Source organism: Sminthopsis crassicaudata, chromosome 4 (assembly GCF_048593235.1).
Source record: "Sminthopsis crassicaudata isolate SCR6 chromosome 4, ASM4859323v1, whole genome shotgun sequence".
Classification (NCBI taxonomy): domain Eukaryota; kingdom Metazoa; phylum Chordata; class Mammalia; order Dasyuromorphia; family Dasyuridae; genus Sminthopsis; species Sminthopsis crassicaudata.
The window spans coordinates 320,990,872-320,999,677 of NC_133620.1; the positions used below are offsets into that span (position 1 = coordinate 320,990,872).

The following is an 8,806-nucleotide window of genomic DNA, read 5'->3' on the forward strand; positions in this document are numbered from 1 at the left end:
CTCATCATAAAAGAAAGGGAAAGGAGGCAACTGAGAGACTCATTTGTATGACCCAGGAAAAATGAGAGGATGAAAGATTATGGCAACGTGTCTGTATATCAAAAGGATTTATCTCAAAAGAAAATTCTTTTATTGGCTGTGATTTCAAGTGGCATTTTCTTAATGGGCAGCTTTTCACAGACTGCCCAAGTCACAATATTTGAGTGTAGTTCCAATATTCTTTGGCACAACACAGGAATGAAGATGTATACACTAACACTGCAATAAAGATATGAGAATACAAGAGAGAATTGTTGAAGCTGGGATGGGAACCAATGCACTAAGGAGCCTGAGAGATCCATAAGATGTTGTGAAATCAAAGAATATGAAATCTAAATTCTCTTATTATAGTTTCTTGAAAAGGAAATTTATTGTTATATATTTGCAATTCTCCCTGATGTTCTTCTGGGATGGGGCAATATTTTTACTTTGTTATTTCTATATTTTTTCTGCTTTTCAATTAGTTTTTTTTTAATTTACAAATGAAGTTAATGTAAATTGGATATAAAAACTGAAAAGAAATACACCTATCTGCACTGCTCTTCACCTGAAGGGACCACTGCCCTCAACATGACTGTCATTCTTAGGCTGCTCCAGACATTCAGAAGAAGTTGCACAAGGTAGCCATAGGGCCACAAATTTTAACAGTAGTTAAAAACAGTTACTGACCAACAGTTAGGAACCAGGTTGAAAACTGCCCAAGGCTTTCAGACCATTCTAGAAGCTCCAGGCCATGTCAGTTGAAGGCTAGCCAAAGGCAAGGCAACTATCAGGCCCTCCTAGTAGATCCTCCTAATTGAATCCTCTGCCTGTGTCACCCTCGCCACCCGCTGCCCTGTTTCCTGACAGAACACAGCCCAGTGATGTTATTCATAGTAGTGAGGAAACTTTACATTCAGTCCGCTCTAGGTGACATGCTTCCCTAGATGGTGAAGAGTTTACTGATGGGTCCAGGTTTTTGGAAGATGGGCACAGATGGCTACGAGACTCCATGGTGACGCTCAGAAGTACTTAGGGGGCTAACCCTCTCTGCTGGGGAGTCTCTGCTCAGAAGGCCGAACTCCCTGCCCTCCCCAAAGCTTTAAACTGGGGAAACGATTGAGAGGGAACTTTTACACTGTTTCCAGGGCTCACATGCTCATTGGGGCGACAGAACTGCAAAGAAAGGGAATCCTGACAGCCAGGACTTCACCATGAAGTGTGCAGCGGAAATTCGAGATTGACTGCAAGCCGTGGCCCAACACAGAGTCGTCAGTAATGTTTGGAAAGGGACATCAGAGGGGCTCTCATTCCCCTTGAGAGGTAACAGGCTTGCTGAATCTGCTAAGGGGCTGCGGCACGTTTACCCTCAGGCACGACAGCCCTGATCTCAAAGCTCCCCGACTCTTAGACATCTTCTCAGAGGTCCCAGGGACAGGCCCATGCTAAATAAGGAAAGGGCACATCATCTTTCCCCCCCTGGGGTCTTTCAACTCCTTCTGGCCAACTTCCACTCCCACAGGCAAGCCAGCATCCAATTCTCTTTGAGCTGCCACAAGTTACTCCCTTGGGAAAGAACAGCCTCCACTCCCTGTGTCCAACCTGCCTCCTCTCTGCCCACAAGCTGCCAGCAGCCATTAGGCCCCTTTGTCAGCCTGGCCAATATGTCCCCAAAGAAAGCCTGATGGTGCTGGTTACCACCCCTCCCCCGCAGGCCTCTCTTGGAGCACCTGCTCCCAGGAAGCCTGCCTCTCCTGCCAGATAGACTTTGGCCAGAGGCCCCATGGCCATTTTTCTCAGTTCCCACAGTCCTTTCTTTGGGTGTAAATGGCTCCCTTCATCAGTAGATCATTGGAACTGGCCCAAAACAGCTCCCTTTTGAAAAGATCCACATCCAATATTTTATGTAAGATTTTTGCATCAATATCAAAATCTGTAATTTTTTCTCTTTTGGTTTTTCCTGCTTTATGTAATTAGTACCATAGAAGTAATTAGGAAGTACTCCTTCTTGACCCCTTTTCCCAAGTAATTTACATAGTATTGGAATTTATTTTTCTTTAAATGTTTAGTAGAATTCACTTATGAATGCATCTGGCCCTGAAGATTTTTGTCTAATAGTTTGTTCAGTTTCTTTTCCTAAAATGGGACTGCTTAAGTAATTTATTTCCCCAATTTGGCCAATTGGCAAAAGCTTCTGTTGGGTAATGAAGACAACTCTGTGCAAAGCACACATTCTTCCTTTGATATCAGCTGGGTCAGAGTGTGGGTTGGTCCATATGGAGGGTCTTTCTCCTGGAAGTGACAACTAGCCTTCGTTTGTGGAATACAATGGCCTTTTCCCTTGGCAGAGGCTTCTGTTGGGCAGGAGAGAGAACTGTGAGGGGCAGATACTGTTTTGGGGTCAGTGCATTTGGAGTGTGGCTTGGTGAATTTCCATCAATTGGGGCAATTCGACCTGCACTGGAGGAGTGCCGTGGCCCATTGACACAGGATTCTGGGGATCAGTGGAGCAGGCTCCTTGCAGCCTCACACCCGTTTTTGTAAGAGCACAGATAAGACAGTTTGCCTTCCAGTTTGGAGGGGTCATTTTCCCAAAGAGGGGCAACCTGACCTGTCCTCAGATAAACAGCACACTTGGCACATCAGGCACAGGCTTCTGTTTTTCAGTGCAGCCAACGCTTGCAGCCCTCACGTTTAGCCTTTTGTGGAAGAATAGGACTGTTTGCCCTTGATTTTGGGGTGTCCTTTTCCCACAGAGGAGCAATCTGGCGTTGCCTTGAGAATGTGGCAGACTTGATCCATTGGCAGAAGCTCCTGCTATTTTTTAGTGGAGGCAACACTGTGTAGCCCTGTCATTGAGGACTGTTATTTTAGAGTTTGTGGGGTGCTTTTCTAGCAAAGGAACAACTCGTCTCCTGGGTGTCCTGCCGTGTGGGGAGAGACTTCTGGTGTTGCAGAGCGGGGCTCAGTCTGTGCATGAAGAAGGCAGCCTATGAGGAAAGGGGAAGGAAGCAAATAGAAGAGGGAGGTTGGCAATGACAGCAGCAGTACAGGAGCTTTTGGAATGGAGCTGGACCCTTTTTCCAAGTTGCTCTTGCTTGTGCTGTCCCTCATTTCACACTTAAGGAAGCCCAGGGGACAACTTTGTTACTTCTAGGTTTTCTTGTCAACCATTTATCTACAGAGTTGTTGGCATAGAGCGATCCCTTTAGACTGGAGCTTCTCCAGGCCAGGGCCTGGCTTTGGCCATTCTTTATATCCTCCCTGCTTTCTCCCCCCCCACTTTAGATATGTATGATAGACCTTCGGAGAAAAGTAAATGGAGATAGAAAGGAGTGTACTTTTTTTTCCTCGAGGTTCACAGAATCTGTACAAAAATTGACCACATATTAGGACTTAAAAACCTCAAAATCAAATGCAGAAAGGCAAATATAATGACTTTTTTTTCAGATCATGATGCAATAAAAATCCTATGCAAAGGAAGGCCAGGGAAATATAAACCAAAAATTAATTGGAAATGAAATAATCTAATCCTAAAGAATGAATGGGAGTAAGAGTCTTTAAAAAAAACAAAACAAAACAAAAAACTAAAGTCTGCTTTTAGGGCAGGGGAGGTTTTCCAAGCTTCCTCTACAAGCTGAATTTTGGGGGCTTAGTCTTTCTTCAAAATGGTATTGTGATTCTGAAACTGTGGGAGATAATTACTTTTGCCTTATGCATGGTTAATCTGTTTATTCTGGGTATGAGATCTTGGGAATTTGTTTGAATATTGAACCATTAATAAACAAAAAAAATTTAAAGCACTATTTGATTTGGTTTAAAAATAACTTGTTAAAGCAAAGTTCTGATAACTTACCTGAAGAGGTTATATATCCTTCTAATTAGTTGAAGTATGTTACCTTCTGAAACATATATTGGGAAATTTATAAATACTTTAAGTTATGCTTTAAAATTTTGTCAGCTCTTTTGAATATGTGTAAAAGCTTTGTATTTAGCTGTTAGCTATATTGTGAATCTTAAAAGATTTGAAAAAAAAGAAAACAAAGGAAAGGAGAAGAGAGATGATTTTACATACATGGGACAAGTAGGATTGATTTGCTGAAACAACTGACAGTTTGAATGAAATATCTAATTAGAATATCACCTGGAAAAGTGTTGATTTTAAGTAATTTAAATGCAGTGTATATTTATTTTTTGATAGGTTATGTTATGTTTGTGGCTATCGTGAAATTGATAATTGTGTAGGAGTTATTGTTGAAATTGTTAAGGGTTATTGGTTTTGGAAGCATGTGGGAATCGGGAGGAGAGAGAGATGGGATGTGTTACAGGGGGATAGTGTTGATGATTGAACGAGAGAGAGCATGCTGGAAAAGGGGAGAGGAGTGAAGTTGGACAGAAAGAGGCAAGTCCCTTAATGGGAGAAACTTGTCATATGTTTGGAGAAAGAAAACACACTGACTGGCTAAATACTGAGAAGGACTTGGCACTCTAAAAGTTAATTATGAGAACTGGAGAGGGGAAGGTGAGGATTTAACTCACTCTCCTCCCCTGGCTGTGGCTGCTTCTTAGAAGGGAAGACACACTGCAGCTGGCTCTTTGCTGCAGAGAACATTTTATTGTTTAAAGGAACAGCCTCCATTACATGGTGTTAATCACTGAATGTTTCATTTTTTCAAGTCTATGACTGTTTTCAGGCAAAGTCATTTTTGAGGCTGTAGCATAGATTCCACAAGTTCTCTGAAAGTGATTATTTCTACCATGGTCTCCATATGTCTTCAGCATATTATTTAATGTTTATTTAAGTGAATAATGGTCTCCTTGTTTAATGACTATGATAACAAATGTGATCCAGAGCTTTCTTGAAGTATTTGCAGCAGGATTTTTATCTGAACTAATGGTATATGCCCAATTGTTTATGGGATTTTTTGTTTTATATACACCTTGTTCTACCTCTTATTTATATTTGCAAAGGTTTATCGGGAATCCTCACTTAGAGAAGGATGAATTAATATTTTTTAGAATGAAAAAGTTATTAATGTTATTTCTGATAATGCTCCTTTATATGTGATTAAGATATCCTATGACTTTTAATTGAATGTCTGGAGTCACCTTAAAGTGTACCCCTTATTTAAAGGGACTCTGAAAGTAATAGATTTTGCCTTTGTCCCTTTGGACATGTTTCTGCTATAGACAATATGCAATTTGGACTTGTTCTATGTATTGGGCATTTTAAAAGTAAAACAATTTATGTAATGCTGACCTTATATATAAGGCATCTACCTTGATATGAACAATGAGCTGTGAACTTTCTTGGATGACTCCGTTACTCTTATCAATATAAGGTCATGGTTAATATCTGTTTAGGATATGACATCCTTGAGATCTGGATCCATCTGAAGCTTTCATTCATGAGGTTTCCTACTGGAGGTCAAATCTGTCGGGATTGCAGCTGATATTATTTGGGAGCTTTAAATTCAGGTATGAATGTCTGATAGATCATCAAGTCAGTACTCCACCTCTGACAGGAAGTGGGACAATTACCTGAAGCATAACTGAGTTAAGGCTCCTTTATCCTGTGTCATCTACGTGCTGAAGAATCAGTTTTGACTGATTATATTATATTGTAACCATGTTCTCCTGCTTTTTTATCTTAGAGCAGATTTCTATAATCAGCACAAATAGTCAATGAAAACCATTAATACACTTCAATTACGTAATACCTGGCTGATTCCAGTCTGACTATATGTAGTCATTATATCCTTAGTGATTAGGTGAATGAGTATTTAACCTAGTCATCCACCAGTTAGTAGCATTATCTACTAAGAATCATAAAGATTCCAAAAATGTAAGAATAATTGACACAATGGTCTGTGAGACCTCACTGGTATTTTGTTTATTCACAGCTGACACAGGTTTAACATTTGTCTGTCCTGTGAGACCAGCATGTTTTCCTATGGGAAGCTACTGACCAATCTATATTGGCCTCTCCACATTTTGCAGCAGTCCTTGTGGGCCAGTCTTTCTATCTCAGACTACTCTAACCCTTATTAGATTTTTCTTTTTTTTATTCTAGATTTTGGTCAATTTACAGATGTATTGACTTGCTCCAGGACCTGGCTCAACTCATCAGATGCTTCAATGCATTCTAGCACATCACCCCAAGAATTAGGAGTTTGTAGGATGATTCAAGTCTACGCCCATTCTCAGCAGAAAGCAGTTTCAGAAGATGAGACCATCACCCCTGCTTCTAATGAACTTTGAGCCCCATTGATTTGGTTGATGAATGACTGGGTCCCCTTTTGCAATGTATTTAGGATTTAGGATGGAAATATTGGGTTAAAATTTGGGTAACTGTTGCTGAAAAGCATGCTTATAGTATGTATTTGTATTACATAATTGAACATAATGTTCCTTTCAGAACATGTAATTATTTGAGGGATCTTTACAAAAATACTGGAGCAGCAAACCCTTACTGTACTAATGCTTTATGTATGGGAACTTGAATTCACTTTCAGGATTTATATGTGAAATGGCTACTTGACAATTGGAGCCCTATCTACTTCCCCTCTGATGATGTCTTTGATAAAATAAAAGGGGGGATAAGAGATAAGGGACCATGAAAGCTGGTGGATTTTCCTAGAAGCACTTGAAAGAATGGGAAAACACCTACATCAGATAACTCACTAGGGGTTAGATTGAAGGGACAGCAGCCTAGGGAGAGGTGGGAAGTGAATTTGACAATTGTTAAACCTCAGGCAGTAGGTTCCTGTTAACTGTACTTTTTTTTTTCTTTTTTTTTTTTTTGCTGAGGCATTTAAGGTCACACAGCTAGGAAGTGTTAAGTGTCTGAGACCAGATTTGAACTCAGGTCCTCCTGACTTTATGGCTTCTCCACTTTGCCACCTAGCATTCCCTGTAGATTCATTTTAACACCCTAGCTGGGATGTATTTGCTGTCTCTGCTTTAATTTTGAATCCCTTATTTTGTTGGAATTGCCCTGGCTGACTCAGTTCCTGGGACCACTTCTCAATCTACCCGCTATTGGGAACAACCCCAAAATCCTCAAGTGTGCATGCTCTCAAACCCTTTCTGTGTTCTAGTAGGAGTATTCCTTAGCCTGTCTGCTGTTCTAGGCAGGGATCAGGGAGCCACTTCAGGTCTCACCCTCCCCCCTTGGAGCCTCTGGGACAGCCCTGGGGTGCTCTCCTTCCCCTCCAGGATGGGTTAGGATTGGCTAGCACAACTGCCTTGAGCACTGCTCCGCCCCACAAGCTGGGCTGGCTTCAATTCTGAGGTGGGCACGGCCAGTCTCTTGGCCCTGAGGCCTTGGAGGAGTTTTTTGTGCCAATAGCACCCAGGGGTTCCAAATATGGGTAAAGGGAAAAAGAGAGGGCAGGGGGAACTCCCTGTTTCCCCTAGCCTTGCAGGAGATGTAAGGGTTTTGTGGCTTCCTTCGGCATTGAGACAAAATGTTGTTCCCTGTCAAGTGGTAAAATTTTGCTACATGGACTGTTGAAGAGTAGTGCCTTGGCTTTTTGGCATACACTTCTCGTCTCGAGAGAAACCAGCTCCTTGTGGGCTTCTCTTCACTGAAAAGGCTGCCCTGTACTTTGTTGGTTCCTTCTCCCTAATAGGGACAATAGGGTTTGTTCTTATCCCAAGGGCAGACTTGGCCTCTTGGCACAGGCTGCTATTGAGAAGCATCACTTCTGTAGGGCTATTAGCCTGTGTGTTTGGGAGATCGCTTTTCAAGGAAAGGAGGTATTCTCCTGGGAAATGTTGCCCTATGGGAAGGGGCTTCGACCACCCAATGATGGGGCCAAGTCTGTGGATGAAAAGGGCAAAATAATGAGCCAAGGGGAAAGAATCGGGAAGAGAAGAGGGAGGGTGGCAAAGGCAGCAGCAGCAGTACAGGGAGCAGGGATGGACTCAGATACCTGGCCTTTGGCTTAGAGCTGGACCCTCTGCAACTGGCTCTTGCTTGTCCTGTCCCACCTTTCACACTTAGGGAAGCCCAAGGGACAACTTCCTTACTTTGTTTTCCTTGTAAACCACTTACTGGTACAGATTTGTGTCCATGGAGAATGAGAAGTCCCCAGGCTTTTGTATCCACCCCATCATAGAAGACATAGTACAGGGTTTGACTCATAGTAGAAAATGAATGTTTTTTGATATTTTCTCCTACCTAAACTCTCTGCACTCTGGCTTCTCTCCTCCTCATTCAGATGAGTTTTACTCATTGAAAAGTGAAGATAACTTCTGTAGTGCAAAAGCTGAAAGACCACAGTCTAATTCTGATCCTTCAGCATCTCTCTGGCAGCATTTTTAGAAGTGACTGCTTTTTCTTCTTCAGGATACTCTCTTTTCAGAGTTTTCACGATTCTGCTCTCTCTGGGTTCCTTACTGACTTGTGTGCCCTGTGCCTCTCTGACTGGATCTTTATTCATGTCATGGACCTGTCGCCAGTCACCTTTCTGCTCTGTGTGCTCCTACTCAGATGTCCTGGAAATCGATGAGGCCCCAATTGTCATCTCTGGGCAAACACTCCCAGAGATGTTGATGGGGCTGGAGTCTCCCTCCTCAGCTGTGCTCCCCAATTCCCATACAATATCTGTTGCTCATTTTGAATCTGACCCAATTTGCAACTGAATATCCATGTGTCCAAAGCACATCGCATAATCTTGGTTCCCCCAAACTCACCCTTGTGTGAAATTCTCAACTGCAGGCACCCAGCTTTGCAGGGTCAGTCTCCCCTGCCCTTTTCTCTTACTTAGCCTACATTTCTTCT

General features: G+C 42.2%; 1 long non-coding RNA gene across 1 annotated transcript; it reads left to right on the forward strand.

Moving 5' to 3' along the window:
- The first annotated feature begins 702 nt into the window (after positions 1-702).
- On the forward strand, positions 703-6,640 carry LOC141538735 (uncharacterized). The gene is made up of 3 exons (XR_012481114.1): positions 703-1,341; positions 5,383-5,496; positions 6,092-6,640. It is a non-coding gene; the product is annotated as an uncharacterized LOC141538735 (long non-coding RNA).
- The last annotated feature ends 2,166 nt before the right edge of the window (positions 6,641-8,806 follow it).